The following is a 25,945-nucleotide window of genomic DNA, read 5'->3' on the forward strand; positions in this document are numbered from 1 at the left end:
TCACACCTTAGTGGGATAAAGCAGTTCTAAATAGACACTTTTCCCTGTAACAACTACCTAGGCCCTAGTGGCTCTTAGAACTTCTTCGCTGCAAAAGTACTTGAAGATGACCTCTGCTAGGTATGAAACCTATACCAATGGATCTGGAATGCTTAGAATACCCAAAATCAAAAAAAAAAAAAAAATCGCATCAAAAGGCCTCTTCTAGCCAAAGTTATGGCTCATTCAATTTTTCTCCAGTTTGCCCCTAAAAATCTCCACTAAAACTCACTAACTGCCAGCTAGCCCAAATAAATCTAGCCTTACCGCCAATTTTGGCGCTAACTGCTAGTTAAATTATCAGTTGACCATAATTATCGAGCAGTTAATCTACATGTGACCACCATAACCGTAACCGTCAGGGTTTGTTGCCGCCGAGCTTAGGCCTTGGGTTCCGCGCTCCGGTCATATGGGTAAGGGGGTTGGCCCTTATGGGCTGGCCCCTTTTCCGCCCAAAACAAACCTTTTGAAAATTTAAATATATCATGTGCCCATATTTGGTTAAGAACCAACGTTATGCGAACCGGTCGGGCCTGTGGACTGGTGGCCACCCGACCCGAGGTCGAATCCTGTTGGCTCCATAAAATTTTGCACCAAAAACCATTGAGTTCTAAGGGCCACGTGTCAGCGCCTGATTTGGCCTCTCAAATAGCATATTCCCCGAATATTTTGGGGAATATTCCTCAAAATATTCTGTTTTAAATTTTTATTTTAAAATTCAAATTTTGCAAGTTATTAGGCATTTTCAAATTGCGATAACTTCTCCATACGGTGTCAGTTTTTCGAACCATTCACGTCACCAGAATCAAGAAGACGAGATCTATCTAGTTATTCAGGTTCCAACCCATTCTGAGCAGTTTCAATTTCGAGCATTTTTTACACTTAGGACATGAGCACCTAATCACAGCAATAGGTGGAATCGATCCTACGGATTCTAATATTGTGATTTTTAACCATACAGGATACACACCACAGTTTCCAGTGCAAGTAGCCTTCCTAATACAAGTAAAATCTCTCAATAAAAATGTTCACTGAACTATTATTGATGAGGGGCATCTACTTGCATTATGTCTATGAGCTGTTGGAAAATTCTTGGTTCACTGCCCTTGTCACAATCACCAACTACATTAAAAGATTTTGATGGAAGAACATACACTCTATATGGGATTTTGAGTAACTTGCAAGTTGAACTAGGTGGCAAAACAGTAAATGTTGTGGTCAAGGTCGTTGACGGACTCCTTGATTACAACATTTTACTGGGAAGGCCTTGGGTATATGCTATGGCTGCTGTTGTTTCCACATGCTTTCAATGGATTGCATTTCCCTTCAAAGGTGGAATAACAACCATTGATCAACTAACGTTCTTTGCCAATAGTTCACAGGCCACAGGAAGCATTCCATTGATACATGGAAACTCACAATCACTTCAAAATGTTGGAGTAGGTCTCCTAAAAGATCCTTCCTTGATGGGTACTTTTACCCTCCCATCACCATCTGGTTTCGTGGAAGTGGCAAGAGTGGAGACCTGCAACATGATTTCTTCTACATCATCTGATTTTAAGAAGAATTCTAACTATTTTGAATGTGATGATTACAACGAGGCAATGTGGTCAAACCCCATTGAATCATTATAGCAATCAATCTATTGGGCTTGTGCGGAAAACCCTAACCCGCACTCAACAATTGCATGGGTAGTTAGGTCTTTAGAATATGGCACCTCTTCAGATCCTTTTTCGCGTATACATTTTATGGATGAAGGAATGATCCAATCAATGATGATAGGAGAGACGCCATGGGAACATTATCATCATCTTTCCCACCTTCGAGATGACAATGAAGATTATTCAAATGAACTCAATCACCCATCAATCATTTATTTCTTGTCAAATTTTCTAAATACTGTAGAGTCTGAGCGTAAACTGTCTAACATAGAAGAAACAATTTCTATAAACATTTCGACCAAGCCTAATATTGTAGAAAATATTCATGTTGGAAAATCTTGTTCTCCATTAGAACTAGATAATTATTGTTCTCTTTTCCGCGAATTTTGAGATGTCTTTACATGGTCTTATGAGGAAATGCTTAGCATTGACTCAACATTGTTGAACATGAGATTAAAATGTACCCAGATGTCAAACCAGTACGACAAAGGCTTCGACCTGTTCATCCTAAGAAATTTGTTGCCATTAAAGTAGAGGTTGAAAAAATTTTGCGTGTTGGCTTCATTTTCCTTGTACCTCTCACTAATTAGGTATCTAATATTGTTCCAGTGATGAAAAAACAAGGGACAATTCAAGTGTGCGTCAATTATAGGGATGTAAACCAAGCATGTCCAAAGGACAACTATCCTACACCTTTTATTGACCATATTATTGACGAATGTGTCAGATCCGAAATCTTTTCATTCATGGATGGATTTTCTGGCGACAATCAGATCAATATCCACCCACAGGACCAATCAAAAACTACATTTATATGTCCGTGGGGCAAATTCGCATATCGAAAACTACCCTTTGGTTTGAATAATGCGGGGGCTACATTTCAAAGGGTAATGAATTATGTCTTCCATGACATCAAAGACATTGTTCAACCTTATCTTGATGATATGCCTGCTCATTCGCGAAAACAGATTGATCACCTGCAACATTTGAGAGCAATATTTCTACGCTGTCGACACTACAAAATAAGACTCAATCTGCACAAGTGTGTGTTTTGTGTTGGCTCTGGTTGATTGCTCAGATTCGTAGTTTCGAAAGATGGAATTTGACTCGATCCCATAAAGGTTCAGGAAATTCTTGACATGCCTCCACCTTCAAATTTGTTACAGATTCAGAGACTTCAAGGGAAGGAAAACTTTCTGAGGAGGTTCATTCCAAATTACTCTGAATTAGCCAAAGGTTATACATTTCTATTGAAGAAAGGGGTACCCTTCCATTGGGACCAAGTTGCACAAGCTTCTTTTGATGCTCTCAAAGATTCCCTAATTAAAGCATCATTAATGTATGCCCCAAACTATCAACCATTGGCATGGTTTTAGTGCAAAAGGAAAGTGGAATTGAACATCCTATATATTTTTGAGTCGCAATCTTAATGATACAAAAATTAAATATTCATATGTTGAAAAGTTAGCCTTAGCAGCCGTTCAAGCTGTGCAGAAATTTCGACATTACATCCTCCTTCGCAAAACTACCATTATATTAGATTGCAACCCTATGAAATACATCTTGTCACGTCAATTTCTTGGGGGCAAATATTCTAAATGGATAGTTATCTTACAGGAGTTTGACTTGGAGTTCATCAAATCCAAATCAAGGAAATCTCTCGTCTTTGTTGAGCTACTTTGTGATCTTTCCCCATCCTCCAATGATTTAACATCAGAAGCATCAATCTTAGATGAGTCTCTGTTTTTTATTCATCAAGTGATCCATGGTATGGAGATACACTGGTCTATCTCTAGACCCAAGCTTTTAGGCCTAATATCTCTTGCTCTGAACAGTGACATACTCGATACCAAGCCAAAGATTATTTGATCATTGGTGATACACTTTATCGTTGTGGTGTTGATACAATCTTACATAGGTGCCTTACTCATGAGGAGGCCAAAAAAGCTTTGAATGAATGCCATTCAGGTGCTTGTGGGGGGCATTTATCTGGCTACGCAACTGCACAAAAAATCCTACAAACTGGTTACTTCTGGCCATCTATATTTAAAGATTGCATACTTGTTGTCAGAAGGTTCCATGCTTGTCAAATTTTTTATCGTAAAACCAGATTTCCACCTACACGACTGCATCCATTCATTGATGTTGGCCCATTCGCAAAATGGGGCATTGATTTTATGACATGTAACCCCACCTCGATCGGGGGGCATGGGTATATTATAGTCGTTGTTGACTATTTTACCAAATGGGCCAAGGGAATGCCTACATTGAACAACAGTGGCGAAATGGTTGCTCTCTTTTTTTTTAACCATGTGGTTTCCAGGTTCGGTGTGTCACAAGCTATAGTTATAGATCATGGGTCGCATTTTCGCAATCACATGATGATCAAGTTAACTACCAAATTAGGACTGTCTCATGATAGTTCTACTCCATATTATGTGCCAACTAACGGACAAGTTGAGGCAATAAATAAAGTCCTTAAGCGCATGTTGCAAAGAATGATTGGAGTCCATAAACGAAATTGGCATTTAATCCTGTACTCAGCTCTGTGGGCATATCGGACCTCGGTGAGAAATGCGACTGGATTTATGCCTTTTCATTTGGTGTATGGTTTGGAAGCAGTATTACCAATCCAATGTGAAATCTCATCCCTCAAGCTCGCAATTGACCTGCTACTCGATGCTTCTGAAGAAGAATCACGTTTCTTGGAATTAATCCATCTGGATGAAACCTGTCGTGATGCTACATTGGCTAACAAAGCACATAAGAAACGCATCAAGGCACAATATGACAAAAATGTTAAGCCTTGTGTCTTCTCAAAAGGTGACCTGGTCTTGCTTTACGATCAGGATTTAACAAACTAGGAGCAGGGAAGTTTGAACCATTATGGGTGGGCCCTTATATTGTTAAACTTGCGTTGACAAAAGGAGCCTACGAGTTAGTCAATTATGATGGGATTCCATTGTCGCAGCCCCGAAACAGGTTGTATCTTAAACGTTACTATGCTTAATTAAGTGTAGTAAAAATCACTATACATATGCTTTGATTGCATTTATGTGTGTTAGTTTTCTTTTAGAGTTTTGATTTGGTTAGGTAATCCACTTCACATTGGTTGCAGATGTCGAACTTTTCAGAACCATTTGTTGGGTATGCCGACGGAGCTAGTCATAGTATGCAGAACTTATCTTCTGCAGCGTGGGCCATTTTCACTCCAAGCGGCGAGTTAGTGAGTTTCAGAGGGATATGTATTGGTCAATCGACAAACAATATCGTTGAGTATAGCACGTTGATTGAACTCCTCTCTTATGCCATTTCACATGGCATATGTCTAATCATTGTTAGGCTAGATTCACAACTTGTCATTCTACAACTTACTGGCGTCTATTCTGTCTGAAACCCAACTATTCATCGCATGTTCCTTAGAGTTCGAATTTTGAAAAGACATTTTGAATTCATTCAATATCAACATGTTTCCAAAAATTTAAACACATTAACTGACTCCCTAGCAAACTATGTGTTAAATAGACATTTGCAACATATGTAAAGAAAGCATTTTTCAAATCACATCATCATTTGAACAATATTTCATCACTTAACCACAATAAAACTCTAAAAGTCAAATAAATAGATATATATAAGTTTTTACAATTAGTTTGTGTCCAAGACATAATAGGTCATCTGACCCAAAAAACTCAAAAGTGAATGCAGAAAATATCCTAGACTGGTGATGTTGATGATAACAAGTCACCGCCTGTTCTATCATACACAGGAGCCTCGTCAAATGACTCGGCAACCAGTGGTATGGTGTTGCAGTCCCATAGGTAACTCATCAATCCATACATCTGGAATACCGAGTGTTAAGCCTTCTACATGATCCTACAACTAAGTGAAGGTCTCTGCTATGTCCAAATCTCTAAGAACTACCCTCCCGATAACTCTCTCCATTGGCGCATCTGCTTCCCATGGGCATACCACAGGTCGAACAGATCTAATATCTACATACATATACGAGTTTATTTAGTCTTGGTAACAATCAAAAAACACAAAAAGAAAGTGAAAACTTAAAAACAAAAGTGTGGTCAAATCAATTTACCAATAGCATTCCACTGCGCCCCAACTAGCAATACCAGATTTGGATCACCACGGAAGTCCATCCCAGCATATGGAAATTCTGTTAAGGCCATCTCCTAATGGTTGAACCACTCAAAGAAAGTGGAGGAAAATGAGATCAGTGAATGGCCAACATGCCTAGCCATAAGGTCTACCCATCACGACATCTATGCGTCTCTAGGTCCAAGTACTCCCAGAGAAATGTGATGTGGTTGCATGAGCGGGATTATTTCCAAGGCGAGGGAAATCAAAATGGATCCATAACCAAAACTTTTTGTCTTTCCAGCCTTCACCTTGGTCAACTGATCTCTCATAGATGGAAGAATTGCCTCACACCAGTTGAATACCTTTGGTTTTAGGCATTCCAAGGCACACTGCATATAAGATTTGTTAAATGTAAAGCCACACTACCAGCCAATATAGCGAGGGTAAAGAGGATAATTCTCAAAGGTCTATCACTAACATCTCGGATATGAATCTTTCCATCTCTGCTGGGTTGAGATCCTTCCTGCCAGAACTGACGAATATAATCTCTCACTAACTCATCGCCCCTGGTGAGTCCTGATAGTGAAATAAGGGCAGCCCGCCTCAATAAACCTGTCATAAAGTAAAAATCCTCAATGGTAAAGGGGATCGCTTTACCCCTAATATGAAAAACCTGGTCAGTAGAGTCCCAAGAATGAACAAGATATTGTAGCAGTTCCATTTGTTTTTGCATGTTGGATAAACGAAAGAACTTCAACAACCCACAGTTGTTTAAGGCATCAACTGTGCCCTAGTCATTTAAAGCAATCATGTCTTGTTCCTCGTGTTCTCATTCTCGCCATGTAATGGCCATTTTGATCCAATGAATATCTGAAACACAATCATTAGATAAATTAGGATCCAACTTGGGCAAAAATCAGTTAAAAATTTGGGGAAAAACAACTGTTTAATTTTAGTTTTCTACGCCCATCGCACTTTCCCTTTGGAGACAGTGTTATGCATAGCAGGATGCCTATTAAGAGCCTAAAATGCATCGCACTTTTCGATAGGGACAAGGTGCGATGATCTAGAAAACGCAAGATGAAACCCTAGAGGCCTAGAAAACTAAGAAATTTTACTTAAAACTGAAAATGAATGGAATAGAATGAAAGAGCACTGGGATAGCTCCTACCTGGTCCTGACGGGGCGAGAAATGATCCACAAAATCCTTCACAATTAGCTAGTGAAGTTTGGGGTAAAAAACTGCTCCAGAGCTCCAAATCCAATGTTAGAAATGAAATGGTTCAAATGAATTACCAAAACTTGTTTTTATATTTACTTTTACATGTAAATCAAGTAGACGTTGGTTTTTATCCATGAACATATATTTTTAATTATCTTTGGTGGATTTTTGAGCAGGATGAACCACTGAAAACAAAATCCGATGTACTAAATGGCGAATTGAGCATCTTTGACCACAAAGAAAACTTTTTGTTTTCTTTTCGAGCTTTGATATAAAATGAAAATAAATCATAAAGTCCTCTTTAAACTCTTTTCAGACTCTCTAAATAAGAAAAGATAGTCGAGCGCTTGGCTTTTCCAACTCGTTGAAGTATTGGAAACAATGTCTCTCTTGTATTATTTTATCCTTTTTCAGACCTGAGGGATCATTTTACGAAAAATAACTTATAGAGTTTTCTTTTCTTCTATTTTCAAACTCTCTAAACATGAAAAGGACCGAGTTATTTTTGTCGTTAAACTCGTTAAAATATCATAATAGTGACAAACTTGTCCATCTAGACAAGACCGAGTTTCACCATTGCTAGACTCGTTAAAACATCAAATAGGGATGGGTTTGCCCGAAGGGCGAATTATAGAACAAGCATATGTTATCCTCCTCAAACTTGATAAAAATAAAGAGGTACTGGTTAGCAATGACTGGGGAAAATGGGAAAAGTCTTGAAAACTTATGGTAGCAAGTCGCTCTTGAACATGAAACTTTCACTTTATCTCCATGACTAAGCTGGGTTGGGTCATTCATTTTTCTGGTTATCATACCGTTGGTCTATCACACCATCCATCACTTTTGTTTTAGGTCAACGCTACCAATTCATCTCAGTGTCACCAATATGTTCAAGAGAAGTCATCCAATTAAAACTTCATCCGTTGCAATATTACAAACCTTCATTTTCATGACTTCCATTCCTGAACCTTGTGTCGTCAGTAAATTTTCATCTCCAAAAAATCATTTACTTTGTTTCATGTCATAGATGTGGGATATATCAAGGCCTTCCTATGATGAGTCTCTTCTTGTCGACATCAACTCATTATCCAAGAAGTTGACTTAGAACCACCCTTTTAGTGCTTTGAAGCTTGCATACATCAATGGCAAGTTTCTCGCTTCTAGCGACAGGTTGACATCAATGGCCTTCGACCGAAAGATTTTGTATGGTGTTATACATCAAATCATTTTTCACACCATGCAAAAATGTATTGTAGTACCTTGAGAACCATCGCTATTATCGGTGATCCCTCTCGTGCCTGTTAACATCTCACATCATTGGTTGGTAATCAGGCGATGTCTCTCCATGTTCAACTTCGAAACAGCGATTCACATGGTTAGACGTGTACATCGAGTGAAGATTGAACGACATTGGAGACCCCGGATCTAGCTTCATCCATCTGGGCTGTGATATATTCATGAGTACCAAATCAAATGTACAAAGGCTTTACACAGATGGTCATCCTAATCATGGATCACAAATCTATATCTTTAGAATCACAAGTCTATATCTGTAGGCGACTATATAATCTATGTACATGTAATGAAAGTTTATAAGCTAAGCATGGGAATGCCTCCCTCAGCTAGTTCATGAGAAAAAAAAATCATATTATAATTATGTATTTTATTGTAATTGATGCAGGTCGCCTTCTGATTCGAAACTTCTGATCCTCATGATAAAGCATTTCACCCGACATAGATATTTACGACCTCATGTTTTAGGGGGCAACTGTTACAGACTTATTTGGGCACATAAACCCCAACTCACATGTCGATTTTATTAGGGTTCATCAACCCCTACTATAGTTGTTTCATGCCCTAAATAACTTAGACATCCGAATGCTTCACTCCCAAACAAGTTCCATCACAAAATTCATCCAAAAAGTGCTCTAAAAATATCATTGCAGGAAGCCCTTCATTAGGCTGCTATGCATTGCAGGTGCCACACTGATTAAGTGCTATGCATCGCACTTAGGCCCTCTTTAGCCTACAATGATTGAGCTTGGGAAATGTTTCGGGAGAGTTTGAAGAATCAGTTATTCATTGAAACCTCTAGAAGCTTCTCTGGTGCCACCTACCCCTTTGAGTTCGCCCAAGGATGAATAAAGGAATTAGGAAACATCCACCTCCTATTCCCCTCTTTCATCGAACCAATTCCTAAAAATGGAAAGGCATTCATCATCATCATTGATGACCCAACCTCCTTCACTCATCTATAAATGGATCACGCATCCAAGGAATCTAGAGGCTGAATAATTATGAGTTGTAAGGAGGTGTTGATGGTTTTAGTATTGAGGTAAAGTATTGTGGTAATGTTGGAATTTCTTTTTGTTCATGAGGTGAAGAAGGATTGAAGTTGGAAGGATGGAGTTGGATCGAACTTATGGGTTATAATCCTTCTTTATATTAATAAAGCTTTTCAAGATTTTTCCCCTATGTTTGTGTAATCTGTCAATGCATTCATATGTTTATCATACTTTCGATTCTATGTTATTTATGAATTATGGATCATTATGCTTTGACGGGTCTTTGTTTCTGTAATTGTGCAAGTACTCTCCAAGCGTGTTAAGTACGAGGAGTAACGAGATCAGCCAAAGGAGAGAGGAATCAAGCAGAAGTTACAGGTTGGCTCCTTATAATCTTTCTATTATCTGTCGTTCATAGGAAAATTAGTGAATTGTTTTAACTGTTATTTCTAGGTTAGCTACCAAATCTAGAGGGTTAGCATTTCTTAGAAATACTAATTTTTTTGAAAACAACCAGGAATAAAGGTTTTCTGCAATTGGTCCTCATGACATCTTTCTAATATTCTAATATTTTTTTACATTCATTAGCCAGTCAAAGTGGCACAACATTTTTTATGTTGTTACCAAGGCCTAAATTAATCTTGCTGCCAAATTCACGACATCATTTTTTCCTTTTTTTTTCTTTCATCTTTCTTTCTTTCATTCAAGCTAGCAACGCCAACATTTCTTGGTGTTGTTTCCGAGGACCAATTTATTAGACCTTGGCTTTACAACATTCATCTCATTCATTTTTTTAATCTCTTATCATTTTTTTGTCCCATCAATGCCACATTTTTTGGTGTCATTTGATCTCTTCATCTTTTCATCATCGTATATTTCTTCATCTCACTAATCCTTTCATCTGCACCTTTAGCACTTGGAAATTTTAGTTGCTTTCTTGTTTGGGTGGCGAATCTACTTATTCATCCATTTACCCCCAAACAAGAAACCCTCCCTAATATCCATCTGCTTCTCTCGACTGACTTTTCAGTTTCTGCCTTTAGAATCTTAAGGTTAGATACATGCTCAAGTGCTAACTCCATTTCTTTCATTTCTTACAAGAATTTCTGCTAGAATTTCACTTATTGTGGATCTTCTTTATTTTATTAAGCAACTATCTACCTCTCTAGCATCCATTTGGTTGTTCCCTTCCCCCCTCTAAGAAATTCATCATGGATAATACTCTTCATGATACCCTGGAAGATGACATTCATAAATTGTCTTTGTTCTCGAGTGGTGATTCAACCACTGCTGGAAATCATCTCCGTAAGGTTACTCATATAATAACAATATATTGTATTCCTTCACAATATAATCAAGAAGATGTCAAAATATGTATTTTTCTGTTTTCCTTAGAAGGTGATGCTATGGATTAGTTTCATTATTGTCTTGAGGGTTCTTTCATTTCTTTACAATACATCATCAATGCTTTTAAGGATAGATATATGAAACAAGGTGACTCACCATGTGCCCCTAGTACTATGAAAAGGAGTGAAAGTAAAGAACTCAGCTATCAACAGAATATTTTAGGACAATTCACATGATGAATCCACTTATACTATTGCAATACAAATCCATGATAGTGGAGAAGTAGAAACAAGTTCTCAAATCAATGTTGACAACGATAAGAATCTTATTAAAGAATTTATTCAGATGTTTAAAGATATACAGTTAAATCAAGCTCAAGTAATCAAGAATACAGATAATTAGGCTCAACTTATTAAAGATATGGAACTTAACCAAGCAAGATTAATCACTGATCATGCAAGGGAAATTGATTGTATACATAACAAGTTATTAGCCTTAGAAGAAAAGATACAATCATGGAATTAATTCACTCCAATAAAATGATTGTCATGGAAGAAGTACACGAGGAAGAAATAACCATCATGGAACTTGATAACAACAATTAGTTAGCTTCCATGCAATCAAATCATTAGAAAGTGGTAAACTATACGCAAAATTGTTTCATGGGCATGAAAGAGAAGAATGGTAAAATTATGAAGGACATGGAAGTTGGCCAAATATCTCTACAGAATATATTATTGGCCATAGAGAAAAAACAAGCATCGTGTGTTATAAATATGGAAGAAATGGATACCATTGAAAACAGATTAAAGATAATGAAAGTTAATCATTATAATCAGATGTCCATTATTTAGAATCATATGATTGAAATGGAAGAAAAGCACACTCGGGAAATGAAAACTATGGAGATCAATCATATCACTCTGCAAGACAAATTCGTGAAAACTGAGCTCAACCAAGCGAAATTAATAGTAAGGCGTGCTAGAGAAATGAGTTCCATACATAAGAGGTTGGAAGAAAGGAAATCAAAGATACAAAATTTTCAGTCTGATCTAGATGATAGATGGTATAAAATCAAGGACCTTTCAACAAATCATAACTCTCCCAATCCATTAAAGCGGCTCCCATCCTGTTTTGAATATCTTGAAAAATTGGCTAACCCCATTAATGAAGATTTAGATGAGGATGGCATGATCAAAGAAGAAATTGAAAAGGAACAAGTTATAACTCATAAAACTTATGCAATTGATCCATCATTTATCATGAAACATATGCAGAATGAAAAGAGGCATATCACGAATATCTTAAATACTTCGTCTAAAATTTCTCAATCAAAATGTTCCACATCATAGGCGATACAGCCTGCCATGAAGAATAGCTTGAAGCAAAAGAGAAAAAGAATAAGTGGTTTGATGCATTTGATGGCCGCAAGCAGCTCGATTTTTAGATAAGAAAAAGTCCTACCATATGCAGGATTGGATAGGGCACATCTGAAAAACAACCTACAGATTTGCCTGAAAGTAGGCAAATGCTCAGTATGCACTATATTGAACACATTTGGTGTTGCAAGGCATCCTTTGTATTGTATCTCTAACCTTACACCTTGTTATTTCAGAATTTTCACTTTGTAGTTAGATTGAATTTATATTTTCATGTTAGTAGAATAGTTAATAAATGAAGAGTTTATGTTTTTATGTGCTTGATTTTATATCATGTTTTTTTATTATATTAGGATGGATGCTACTTATGTCCTTTTGTGTTTTCTTTGGGTGCATATTCTTGATTCTCACATTCCTTCGATGAAAATAATGTCCCCAAGTAGAGCCAGATGTTGACCACTCCATGTCAACTACCCTATAGTTGTACATTTTTTCTAGCATGGATTTCCATTATGTCCGACCACTCAGATGATCCACAGATTCATCATTTTCAATCGAGTTTTGTAAACCTATTTTGCATTTTGTAATATAAATGATCCTAGTAAGACAAATGTTTGTAACAACCTATGTAAATTTATTTTTCTAATGATAATTTCCATTGTAGGAGGTTTTTCATCTCACTAATTCATGTGTGTTTCCCTCTAGCCTCACCCTAAATCTAGGGTGGATTTTGTCATCAGGATCTTAAATGAGTCCTAGTGTTATTTATCGAGTCTATAAAAGTGATTTGGGAATAAATCTAGCTATTTAGTTAGATTATTTTATTACAAGTCACTTAGTCTACCAGATCATATTTTGTGTCACCGAAATGAATAATTGTTGAGGGTCTCTATTGAACGGGTGCTCCCCTTTCATGGGTTAGAAATGTAATATTTCATGTAAATAATATTTTTGCTATAATGTTAAAGTATTAGAGGGTTGTAAAAAATAATAATCCCCTCATGAGTCAATTAATTAAATTTTCTAGCTAAAATAAATTAAAATGATAAAGCCAGAAATTTAATTAATTTCGGTCCTAGGAAAAATTAAATCCTCCAACATTTAAAATTCATGGGTTTTAAAGTTTTTTATTTTTGGAGGTCCTCGTTCAAGGGAATATTGAAAATTTCAAGATATTTTGGACCCTTAGGCCTTAATAATTAAGTTAAAGTCAATTTTTTGAGGCAAGTAACGCAAAATAATAATTTTTGAGTTAATTAAAAAGAAATTAAAAGTGAAATTCGAATTTCCGTAAAAAGTAACTTAATTTCAATTGTGATGATTAAAAGGTCATTCGATCTTCATTAAAGGTTGAGATTTCTTTGACGGGGATCAATTCATCTTGTTGTTGGAGAATTTATCTATAAATTAGAGGTATCTCTCCATTATTTGGATTAGATTTTTCAATCGTGTACTTGCTCTGAGAAAGCTCTTGTAACTTTTTTCTAGTTAATAAAACACAAAGACTTTGGGGTTTTAGACCATGGTGTTCCTCTTGTTGAAAAATCTAAGGCAAAGTAGTTATGATAAGATTCTTATAGAAATGATAACAATTTGTGAAGCACTTTAATTTTTCTTGTTAGCTTGATCTTCTTCTTATTATTAGAGTATGTTCTTTTACTTTATCAAACTGCTACCAAAATACAAAAGACAAGAACACATGATGTTGGCTCTCTGCCAGGGAAAAACCTCTCTCTTAGAGAAGAAAACCCTTTCTCAAATTTCTCTTTTTGAAGCCTCTAATGATAAATGTCAAACCCTATACCCTTGACAAGAATATCCTCCAAGCACAAATCAAGTTCTTGTCCTTCTTATTTCGGCACTTTTTCCTCTGTCTTTTGGCACTTCATTCTTCTTCTGTCAACTGACACTAGTTCTAGATATGATAGCTCTAGAAGAGATATTCCTCTTTTATCCTTAGTGGACTCTTTCACATATGAGGAGTCCCTTATCTCTTACCTAACCGAGCTCTTTCTTGAGATATAGTTGCAGGTATGATATGACAGCAGTTCAGCCTTATTTCTTCACACTTGTGAGGGGATTCCTTTAGTGAATGTCGTCTTTATTCTTCACTTGAATGAGAGGCCTTATAGACCTATTTATCTAGCCCAAACAAAAATATGTATATGATTGTAGTAGAGCGCTGCTATGACAGCAAAGAGACCCTCTATTTCTTCGCACGTGTTGTTGTAGCAGGCCTTAAAACTTATATCTAAGGTTCAATGTTCCTTCTCTTTACTTCACTGCACTAGAGGCTCCTTAATTTGACTTTTCTTCACCCTTAACTTGTCTTATTTGTTATTGAATTTAGAGGTGATGATACTTTTTGTTGGAGGAGTGGACAACATTTATATATAGAGGTTTGTCCCTCCTTTAGTCCAACTTGAGGCCGACTTGTAGACATTTATTGGAGGAATATCTTGGACTCTAATACATATTTATACATGGTGTAACATGCCCTTAAGGCTCTTCAATATTTCTTTTGACTCTTTGACTTTCCTATAGCACTTTAACATGTGCTAGACCTATGCAATGAGCAAGAAACTCATTGATATAAATAACAAAATAATATTTATTTTACTTTATAAATACAAATATCAAAATTACATTTATGAAGATTTATCCTAGTTACACTTTCTTAAACACTCCCTCTTAACTAGGGAGGTATTCATAAATCACTAAAAGGTGTTTGGCCATTTTCAATCTTGAAGAATTCACATAAGAGAAACCAGATTGGGAATCCATCTATTATAGCATCATAGTAACCAACATTGTTTCCATAGTGTTATCACAAAATTAGTACTAAGGGTTGCTACCTAGCAAGATCTCATGTAACTATTTCAACCAGACTTCAGACCAAGGATTAGCCTCCTTAGTCAGAGAGGGCTCTCTCACAGACTTTTGATAAAAATCAATTACAAAAACAGATGGCTAACTCTTCACACATTTCATGAAAATAAAGCTGGTTGGACAAATATCAAATTAGTCTTCATTGGGCTATGGAGTCTCACACATTCAGTAAACAAAAGCACAGTCATTTCATGGAAGTCAAGGCTCTTTACATCAGATGTTCAAACATACTTTACATAAACCACAGCTTGCCAAGCATACAGGAAGTCAGAGCATTAAACATGAATTCTGAGTGATTATGCTGTAACAAGGCTGTAAAAGAACATTAAGAGAATAAACCACCATTACATTTGAACAATATAATCTATTGAGAATCTTGAGAAGAAACAACAGCTGTTTTTCTATTACTGTAATAAGTCTTTTACATCAGCCAAAATAAAACTCTGTTTTTCATAAATCTCCAACCCTTATTACATCCTAATTTGATCCATTTATAGGAATACATTCTTCCCTCTCTAGAGCGAGCTCGAAGGCCCTATTAACTACTCCTACATGCTATTTAACTAATTCATTAATTACAAACATGCTGAGCTGTAATTACACAAAATCCTAATCAAACTAAAACACTAATTCCATTCTCCTCGTAACATGATTCTTCTTGGATCCTTGACAGCTGTCCTCCTTCAGTTAGGCTGAGATGTGTTGGAGGAACATTCACTGAACAAGCTGACCTCGGGTGCTAGCTGTGCAGATGACTCATTAGTTGGTGAAGATGTGTGCCCTGTTTTCACGGCCCCTGCCTTCCATCAGTCTTCATTTCCAAAAGAACATGCTTCAAGCTATTTAATACCTTTAATAACCACGCATAACACCATATGCCTTATGATCTGGATGCTTTGTGAACTGAACAGGTGTCTGCAGTTGCTTGTTGGCCCTTAATATAACATGTTTTCCATCACCCTGAAATATAGGAAACTGTTCCTGTTTGTCGGTCTTTGATTTGCCTCACCATATTCGAATCCAAAGGAGCTTGCCTTTTATCTTTAATTGACCAAAATAGAGTGGACTGCCACATCTTGGATGTGTTGTAGGCTATACTGATAGACAGGTGTCTCTCGTTCAAGTTTCTCGATCATCTCACCAACATAGCTGCTCTGCGTTTAAAATCACCACCTACAGCAGTTTCGTAGCGCACTACGAAACTGCTGTGTGATTTAGAAAAACACAGTCTTCCTTTCATTCAAACTGAACTCCTAATTGTTTGCATTGAAGCAGATATGTTTTCAGTGTGATTCTCACTAATGCAAGTAACAGCAATGAACTTGACATCTTTGTCTTTGTACCTTAGAAAACAAGCGATCATCATGCAAAAAATCGTATGTTCTGGGGTAAATACTGAATGACTTACACCAGTCCTGATATATACCAAACAGACCACGCTCATAGGTGACTGTAAATGTGTTTGAAATATCGATTGGCGCAACATACATAACCCAAACTGGCTGTGATACTAGAACCGCTGCAAATCCTCCATAAACTGCTTTCATGTCTATAACATTCCGAACAACAGATCAATCAACTCCCATTCCCAGATGGTATGACTTGCTTACAACTCCTTTCCAATGCTCTGTAATCTGAGATGAAAGAATCATGCACCACCTCGAAATATATTTATCTGATCCAGTTTCCTTGAATCGAATTCATTTAATATTTGGCAAAAGATAAAGGCATTTAAAAATTACAGTGTTTCTCACTAAAGAGCCTGATACAATCATCGGATGCTCCACTAGCAATAAGACCGCTCTTTGACCAGTGAACTGAGAATATTGTTCGATCATGATATCCAGAAATGGTGCAAAGATGTTTCCAGGGCCCATTATTTCCACTTCTCTCCGCTGGGTTTATGCTTGTATCCCAAACCATCAACGTTAAGTCATCGCTGCAGGAGACCATTCTGTCTCCGGAAGAATTAAAAGATACCGCCCACAGTGTTGATGTATGGCCACTGACAGAATTGCCCAATGTTTGCATGCATGCCCAGTCATCACCGTCTCCATCCTTTGCCCAAAACTTAATACATCTCAGGGTGGAACGGAAGTTCTCAATCTTGGGTACTAGCTGAAAGATCCGTGCGGTAACTCTGCATCAACTGAACATATTGACTGTAACAAATACCCATTATTATTGTACACCATTTTGAGATGACAAATACGGTTCTGCTGGTTCCGAAGACTAAAGTTGCAGACTCCCCTCTTCAACTCATATACTTTCAACACTGGTATAACTCCCAAATGCGCATAACAGGTCCCAATTTACCTAGGCTCCCAAAAACAAAATGCGCTCAAGAATGACAAATGCGCAAAGAACAACAGAATACCAATGCTATTTTAATTAACCATGAGATGTGTGAGGTAGCATTTGTTCTGAGCGTGACAAATGCGCTCCCAAATGCAAAATGTAAATTGTAAGCAAGATCGCCAATCCATGACCACCTTCTTTGCGCTTTTCCTCATCTCCCAATGCACTTATGACATTTCCAAGTGCCAATAAACCCTTGTTAATGTGAACACCTTCTTTGAAACGGAGACCATCCGCACCTGTCCTCTTGGCTCATTCAGAACCTGCAAGATCCACTAAGTGAAGCTTTGCATATAGAAAATCTTCACACCGATCTTCTGCAATACCTGGATCACTACTTAATGCCGCATCCCATTTCCTCTTATTCACCATGTTGATTGTAAAGATAGCATGAGAACGACTGGATTGATTATTCATGTTAGTGCTTCCAGTAGCTCGACAAAACGACCCTTGAGCTAAAACAGAAGCCATTTCTTCTTAAGCGATGAGATCTATCTCTGTTACACCTGTAAGATTTATTCCACCATTAGTTGTTTCCCGAATTTGTATGGGTGACTTTACATAGAGTGTTGGCTTTCCACTACCCGGACCATCCTTAGTATGTAGTTTCTTTTGGTCCAGAAAGTTTCTTGCGCACTAACCCAAAGATCATCTTCATAATGACGGCCATCCTCTAATGTTACCTTTAGATATTGCATTGGCATATCGAACTAACAGTTGTTTTTAGAAAAGCTCCCATATCTGACACGCTTCTGCATTGGTGTAACGTCAGCACCGCCCTAATGATAGAATTAAAGGTGCTATCACAGAGGTGTTTAATAGAGATGATTATGTTTCAAGTGCACAATCTTTTTATACAAATTTTCTGCATATTGCATAAGTGCCTACACTCTGTCTCTCCATTCTTTGATTGTGCATAAACCTGACAAATCTACTGCTAAAGAGGCAACGGGATATTCACCAAGTGGCTGGAAAATAGCAGCCATGTACATTCAACCGGAGCTACACATTTAGCTCTAAAACCAATCAATCACAATGAAATATTCTGTCAACCACTGCAAATTCTTTACTGCCTTATTAGACATCAACAGAATTTCTTAGGTCTTTGCACTAGCCTAAGATACAAAGCACATCAGGTTGTTTTTTGAAAAATGCTTTCACAGCCATCAGACCACCTTAAATATGTGTCGTTTCCCAATTTCGTAGCGCAACCAGTGCAAGGTCAGTGTTTTCGCTACGAAATCACTAAAACAGATGGCGTTGCGAAACTGCTAACGTATTTATGCGCTGCGAAAACACCCTGTCTTTAAGCTCGGCTAAGAATTTTTGGCAACAGCATTTTCAGTGATAACACATAGCAAGGCCTTAACTAATAGCTCTATCTCTTACTAAATCATAGCACAATGTTGGCGAGACCAATGATTGTAGACACCTTCATCATTGTCTCTCAAGGTACATACCAACCCAAGTGTTCACTGAGTATGACCTTCTAAGACTATTCTTATCTTGGGTTCCCAACCCTCAAAGGATATCGGTCCTCTTGCCTACTCGTATATTGGATGCCCTACACATCCTCTAAGAGCGGTGGATTTCTGATGATTACCCAATCCTCCATTCTTTCCTCCAACTAGAAGACAAGAATTTTGTGTCTATCTGTTCACACCTAATCTTCAACGGTTGGGTAAACAGGAACGTGAACAGTCATCCAGAAGATGAACTGATCTGTCCATTTTATGTATATAAACAATAGTTATCTAATGAAATAATCAGTCAGTTTTCTTCTGCCCATTTTGGAGTTACCCTGGCCTGACATGGTATCAGAGCGCAGGTCCCAGATTCCTTGTAACTCCCTTATCTCTGTCCTGAGCGCTCCTCTGTCCTGAGCGCTGCTCTGTCATGAGCGCTGCCTCTGTCCTGCGTGTCATTAATTCTCTGAGCATCGGTTAACAGTCATTGATTGTCCTGCGTTTCATCCGTTTCGCTGCCTCTCCACCGCTGCCTCTCATTGATTGTCCTGCGCATCTGCTGAGTAAACGTTTCCAAGCAAGTCTTTCTTGCTGTCCGAAGAATCCCGCTACCATAGTATCTAAATACATCGACTGTGTGAAATTCCGTCTTTTCCAGTCTCCTGTGGATTATGTGCAGAACCTGTTAGGATCACGGAATTCTGGTTAGGAGCATGGCCTGATCATGTGTTCGTTCATGGCCGCATGCCTTTTTCTCTGTAATTCCGAAATAGCTCTTCGTTTTTCTGCCTCCTGGTCTTAGTTTTCTCTTTCTGTTTCAAGAGAAAGTTATCTAATGTGCTTTTCATGAATTGTATGCGGTCCTCGACTCTGCACTGCAAATATATTCTCCTTTTGCAGCAAAGGCGAACATATAAAAACTCTCAAAGTTTAATATTTGTTTCAGTTAGGTTTTCCGCACTAATCCTGATAAAACCTGAATACCATTTGGGGCGACATGGTAATATTGATGCACAAAGGTGTTTTCAACCGCTGAGTCAGGAGGGACAGCGACAACTGCTGCAGGGTTCACTTGCTGGGTCGTCATGTTTCTGAGCTGATCTGTTGAAGCAACTTTTGGACGCATTTAGTCAATACATTATCTTCAGTTTGGAGATCTTTGAAACCATCTTTTTGCATGCACTCTTGGCGTTGTTGGAGCCGACTTGTCGCGGAAACTTGATACCATCTTTGGAGCGGTATTAAGAGAGCACGTTGGAGCAGTTTTTGAATCATTGTTTGGTATTGTTTTAGTGCCTAATGTAACGAATCTATGGCTATTTTTTTATAAGCTTCAGTGGTGGTAGTTGCCTGATTTGATGCGATCCCCAGCCAGAGACTCAAGAGACTCAATGTGCTGTAACAGTGAAGACTGTGAAGATTAAAACGCGCAGTATCATTCAAAAGTTTTATATATTGCGCTGCTTTCATAATAGTTTTGCATTGATATATATTGAAGTAATATATCCCTTATGCGTTTTGCATTGATATATATATTGAAGTGATATATCCCTTGCGCATTTTTTTTCAATTTCATATATATTGATATATTGAAGTGATATATTAATAGAATGAAGTGATATATTGAAGTGATCCATTGCGCATTTTTCAAAACATAGTAATATTGCAGTGATATAAGAAATGTTGATGCTTCTATCAAACGTTAGAAGAAAATAAAGTGCATAAGGCTGTGGCATAAGGATTTTTTCAGCAGAAGTTTTTTTTTATCAACAAAAGTTTTTTTTTTAGCAGAGACATTCTTTTACAGAAAACATTCAATCATTTCTATGGTAGGAAAAGTTCTCACTGGCAAGGAGAACTATCCTGAATGGTCCCGGATGGTAAAACACACCCTCATCTACAATGAGTTGTGGAAGGGAGTGTGTGTCGGAGAAGAAGACAAAGACCCTGTGCAGCCTACATCAGATAAAGAACTTGTCATTTGGGAAAACAAGAACAGCAAAGCCTATGCATTGATCGCAGCATCTGTAAATGAAGAAGTAAGTCGTCATATTTCATCCTATTCCACTGCCTTTGAAGCTTTACAAAAGCTGAAACAACTCTATGATTCACATTCTGCACTTGAAGTTGTTTAGCTCATGATTAAACTCTTCACTCTTGAACTAAAAAATAATGATCCTCTTGCTCTTGCATCTGAAATAAAGTCTATAATGCATGATATTAAATCCACTAAGGTTGAGCTGGATATCTCTCTTATTGCCTTTCTCAAAGCACTCTATCCTACTTACTCCAATTATCTTGAGTCATTACAAGCAAATGGAAATCTTAAAGATATAACCTTTGACTCTCTTGTGAAAACGTTTGCTGAAAGAGAGAAAGACTTTGGAAAGAAGATAGTCCCTGAATCTTCTGAAGAGACTGTTTGCCTTGCTCATAAAGAAAAGCATCCTGCTCAAGATCCTACAAGAGGAAGAGGTGGACGAAGAGGAAGAGGAAGATACTTCAGAGGCAGGGGGGCAGACATTCTCAAGGAGAAAAGGCAGATCTGCATTGCATTCGCTGCAAACGAAATGGATCACATGATGCTTCTACATGCAAGCTACCATGGGACAAAATTGAGCAGAGAAGAAACCAGCAGAAAGGTAAAACTAATGACACAGACAAAGGTAAAGCACCTGAATCCGCTCAATATATTGAGGCACAATGTAACATTGGAGTAAATGAAGATTTGTTTAATGCTTCACTTGCTTCTTCGAAAAATGATTGGTTGCTTGATTCAAGAGCAACCTGTCATATGACTCATAGGAAAGATTTTTTTGAAGATTTCATTGACAATGTTGATGGAGCAGTATACTTTGCAGATCAGTCAAAAATCAAGCCATCAGGGCTTGGCACAATCAGGCTTAAACTGCCTGGTCTTCCAGACTTTCTTCTGGATCATGTTCTATATCTCCCACAGCTCAAGAGAACTTGTTGTCCCTGGTCCACATCCGCCAGCAAGGTCACTCCATTTATATGTTTGATCGAAAGCTTGAGGTAAGAAAGGCATCTGACCACTCACTTGTCATGAGGGGTATAGAAGAAGAAAGACTTCTTAAACTGCAAGGAACCTCTGCTCATGCACAACATTTCTCATATATTTCTCATCATGAAGAAGGTACACTTCCGTCAAGTTTATTATGGCATGCTAGATTTGGACATTTAAACTATGATAGTCTTCGCTTGTTGAAGAAAAATGGTGTTGTTGGTTTGCCTACAATTCCTAGAAAACATAAGCAATGTGATGCTTGCATTCTAGGAAAGCATAGCAAACAATCTTTTCATGATTCACATTCAAGAGCACATAGGAATCTTGAACTCATTCATTCAGATTTATGTGGTCCAATGCCTGTTCCTTCTGCAAATGGAAATAAATATATCATGAAATTTATTGATGATTACACCATAATGTGTTGGGTTTATTTATTGAAGAACAAATCTGATGCTTTTCAAACATTCAAGAATTTTCATAAGTGGATTGAAAATGATGCACAATCTCATATTGGGTCTATTCGCACTGATAATGGAAAAGAATATACATCAAATGAATTTGAAAACTATCTTCGCCAACATGGGATCAAACATTAAACAACTGTACCTTATAATCCCCAACAGAATGGTGTAGGAGAAAGAATGAATAGAACAATTTTGAATATGGTACGATCCATGCTTTTCTTCAAAAATGTAAAGATAATGTTTTGGGCTGATGTTGTTCTATGTGCTGCATATATAAAGAATAGATTTCCATCTAGTGCTATAAGAAACAAGACTCCTTATGAATTGTGGTATGGACATGTTCCTTCGGTAAAACATCTCAGGATTTTTGGTTCCACCTGTTATGCGTTAATACCAAAGGTACATAGAAACAAACTTGGTGCTAGAAGTCGTAAGTGTATCTTCCTAGGGTATTCAAACACCTCTAAAGCATACCGTCTCTATGATGAAGTAAATAAAAAGTATGTTGTATCTAGAGATGTCATTTTTCTTGAATCATCCAAATCTGACAATGTTGTTGAGTGGCAACTTGATCGCTTGGATAGATTCACAAAAACGAAATCATTTCAAGAGTTTGAAAATCAGATTCCACATCTTGAAGGGGGGATTCCTATACTAGATCAACATGTGGAATCTTCTTCTGATGAACAATCTCCCTTGCATGAAACTCCAACACTGGATGATCCTTTAAGTGATGTAATTGATAGAATTGGGAGACTCAATCTTGATTCAGTCCCAACTCAATCAACAGAGCAGCCTGGACCATCTCAGAAAGGTCCCCCAAAGTGGCTGACAAAGACACTTGAATGTGTTCATCCTGATGAAATTGGAAAAACAGGAACCAGAAATACAAACCGACAAGATGGAGGTGATGTAGATAACTCTAATTCACCTGTTGATATGGATGTTACTTATGATTGTGAATTAAACTTGTCTACAGATTTTGAACCAACTTCCTTCAAAAAAGTTGCTTCTCATGATGAATGGAAAGAAGCGATGCAGAAGGAGTATGATGCCCTCATAAAGAATGGCACTTGGAAGCTGGTTGATCCTCCATTTGGAACAAAACCAATTGGCTGCAAGTGGGTCTACAAGAACAAGTACAAAGCTGATGGCTCACTTGACAAGCACAAAGCTAGGCTTGTGGCAAAAGGTTTTGCACAGAAGGAAGGGGTCGATTATGAGGAAACTTTTGCCCCCACAGCAAAATGGGCCACCATCCGGACACTCTTTGCACTAGCTGCTCAGAACGGTTGGAAAGTCCATAAAATGGATGTAAAAACTGCATTCTTGAATGGAGATCTAAAAGAGAATGTTTTTATGTCCCAGCCTGAAGGATTTGTTGTGAAAGGACATGAACACAAAGTATGCAAACTTGTGAAGTCCTTGTATGGCCTCAAACAAGCACCACGAGCCTGGTATGAAAAACTAACTGAGCATCTTTTGAAACTCAACTTCAAACATTTTGATCTTGATGATGCAACTTTATTTGTCAAGAAATTTGGCAAAACAGTTGTATATCTTGTGGTATATGTAGATGATATTTTAATGATAGGGAACAATGAAAGCTATATTGCATCCATAAAGAAAGAATTAGGAAAAAGTTTTGAAATGACTGATTTGGGCTATGTTCATTACTATCTTGGCATTGAAGTAACCCAACATCCAAAATCCATATTTCTTTCTCAAAAGAAATACATTGGAGATTTGTTAAACAGATTTGGCATGACAGAGTGCAATCCTCTTTCTACTCCAATGGAAAAAAACTTGAAGCTCACATCTATTGAAGGAAAGGAATTTGAAGATGCAACAAAGTATAGACAGCTTGTAGGAAGTCTCATCTACCTCACTACTACCAGACCAGACATTTCATTTGTTGTTGGAATCCTCTCCAGGTTTATGCAAAAGCCTTGTGAGGGACATTGGTCTACTGCAAAAAGAGTTCTAAGGTACTTGAAGGGAACTCAAGACCTTGGAATCAAGTATACACAGGTGGACGACTTCAACTTGATTGGATACTCTGATTCAGACTTCGATGGAGACAAAGAAACTGGGGTATCTATTTCAGGATATGTTATGTGTCTTGGATCAGGAGCTGTCTCCTGGAGATCACGCAAACAATCAGTTCCAACAGATTCCACAACAGAAGCAGAATACGTGGCAGCAGCTGAAGCAACGAAAGAAATTGTGTGGCTCAGGAAAATTCTTGAAGATTTGCAGGTAAAACAAGTACAATCAACTCCACTCATGATTGATAACACCTCTGCAATAAATTTGACCAAGAACCCAAAGTTCCATGATCATACTAAGCACATCAATACTAAATATCATCTGATCCGACATCATGTTGAGGCCAAAACAATCCATCTCTGTCATTGTTCCACAAATGAGCAAATTTCAGACATCTTCACCAAAGCACTTGGAAGAGAAAAGCTTGAAAGATTCAGAACGATGCTTGGACTCACCAACATCCCTTCAGATTAAGGGGGGGAATGTTCACACCTAATCTTCAATGGTTGGGTAAACAGGAACGTGAACAGTCATCCGGAAGATGAATTGATCCGTCCATTTTATGTATATAAACAATAGTTATCTAATGAAATAATCAGTCAGTTTTCTTCTGCCCATTTTGGAGTTACCCTAGACTGACACTATCTATCCCTCTCAACTAGGGAAGATATGCCCAAGTTTCCTCTGACCAAGAACTTTCCCTAGCCCTTTGTAATCAGTAACTTTTTAGAACTCCCTCTTAGCTAGGGACTCATTCATACATCAGAAACTTTTTCTTCGTGGGTCCTTTAGCTGCTCGATCTCCTTCTTTTCTTGATGTCATGAAACTTTTTGTTGAACTTCTTCTTTGTAGGGCATCAACCATCGATCACTTTCCTTCTTAGTTTGTCATGTCATTTCTTCCTTCATGGAAAGTGGCTTTCTTGATACATGTCTAGATCTTTTGTCATCTGGCTACTCCTTTGTCATGTTGCTTCTTTTCTGGAACATTCACCGTGTGAATTGTTGAGATTTTCTGTTTTAATCAAATAGGCAAAAATCTCTGAAGGATGACAACAATAATTATTCAGTTCCTAGATTAGCTCCAGGTTGTTGGGAGGGAGTTAATGCCTCCTATATTTGATGTGATGGAGTTATGAGGCTGTTAGATTGTCTATGCTATATAACAGGCAATCATTCGTGTTAAACTCACATGGACAGCGAGACAGATGGAAAGATAAATCATTGAGTACAATTTTTATTAAAAATAGATGTACATTTATAGTACAATAGGTGACTCTTGGGATTCAGATCCCAAGGTCTCTTGGACTGCTTTGTCCATTCAACTTCCACGCTAACCCTTTAGGATTAGGTGTCCAACATTCCCCCCCTTAATCCAAAGGGTTATGTATGAGTCCAAGAAAAGAGCTGTAATACAAAATGTGCAAAGAATGCATGGCAGCACTAGGCTGATTGTGCTCTATGAAATGTTGGTATAAAGGGCGGTGGTTTAAGGATGACCACCAACACTGGAACGCTTAGTGCAGTTCCCGGAACTCTTCCAAAACTGGCAAGAAACTGAAGTTTTCTGCTAGAGGAAGTGATCCTATTGTTTTAAAGAGGGAAACCTTCAACCATAAAAGGGAGGTCTCACCCCGCATAAAAGGTAAAACTTCAACCT

This window comes from Pinus tabuliformis, chromosome 5_2 (genome assembly GCF_031772625.1).
Source record: "Pinus tabuliformis cultivar Carrire ecotype Pingquan chromosome 5_2, CPIR1, whole genome shotgun sequence".
Taxonomy (NCBI): domain Eukaryota; kingdom Viridiplantae; phylum Streptophyta; class Pinopsida; order Pinales; family Pinaceae; genus Pinus; species Pinus tabuliformis.